We start from the raw sequence: 1,378 nt of genomic DNA on the forward strand, positions 1-1,378 counted from the left end.
TAAAATTTCAGGAGAAATTAAGAATTTCAGGAGAGCAATAGCAGGACATCAAACCAAGCACTGGGTCCTCCTGAATACAATTGCACAAGTCATACATCCTTGGTCATGGGGGACAAAATGTGGAGAGAGAGCTCTAGATCAGAGGTTGGTAACCTATGGCCCACAGGACAAATCTAACCTACTGCTTTTTTTTTTTTTTTTTTTTTTTAACAGCTACAAGCTAAGAATGGCTTTTATATTTTTAAACGGTTGTTAATCTAAGTACCTACCTTGATTTTTCTTCTTGGCCTGAAAAACATAAAATATTTAAATACTATCTGGCCCTTTGCTGAAAAATCTAGATTCCCTGCTCTAGATTAAAAGAGACTAAAGAGCAAAACAGCCAAATGCAATGGGGGAACTTTAATTGGATCCTTGTTTGGGAGAGAAAACAGAAAAAGTCGTTCTTGGGACAATTGAGGGAAATTTGAGTGTGTATTCATAGAGTATATACATATTCATTGTACTAGTTTTTCAACTTTTCTGCACATTTGTATTTTTTTCATAGTAAAAATTGGGGGAAAAAATACAGGCCTAATGAGTTTCCCTATTGGGGGTTCAAAATTACTGTAATACAGGCTAGGTTTGAAACATACCATAGATGACATTAGAATGCAGGGATGCACTATGCTCCCAGGCCTAGCATGGTGAGTATCATTCCTGCTCATGTTGGGGCTCCTGGGGTGCAATCATTGGTGTGTTGTTAAATGTTTAACAACTGGATCGCCAGGAAAAGAAAAGCCAGTTTGTAGCATTTGCCAATCTCCGTCGTATCAATACGCTCACCATGGCTGATTTAAAACTACCAACGTGATGTTACTGAACTCAAAGTTGAGAAGACATTCTCATAAAAACAGCTCTCATAGGCCCATGCGAGTTGGCTGCAGTACACCACCACAGTCTGGCCTGACAAAGGGTCGGACCAGACAAAATGCATCCTGATTCCTCTGGCGTTAAGGGAGAGCTGGTTGCTGGAACCTGGATCTCAGGAAATAAGGCACATATCAGCTAAGATTTAGGGTAAAATGAGCCTCCTAGCTTGAGCCACCCTCCTGCACTGCTGGCACGTGGCACCTCTTCACTGCGCTCCCCATGGGTTCCACAGTCTCCGAGCTGGATGTCCCACCTCCAGCTGGCTGCTCACCATTTCCAGACTGTCCACAGCACATCTTCTTTCCTAACAGTCCATCCTTGCTCAAGGCTCCTGGGGCTTTCCACCCAGAGTCTGAACTTCTTTGCCTAGGTGTTCTCTCCTTGCTCCACTTCATTTCCCACACCAGCCCAATGTTCATCCTCCCCTCACTGCCCCACAAATACAACCTGTGTATTCTTTCCCTGC

This window comes from Phocoena sinus, chromosome 2, assembly GCF_008692025.1.
Source record: "Phocoena sinus isolate mPhoSin1 chromosome 2, mPhoSin1.pri, whole genome shotgun sequence".
Lineage (NCBI taxonomy): Eukaryota > Metazoa > Chordata > Mammalia > Artiodactyla > Phocoenidae > Phocoena > Phocoena sinus.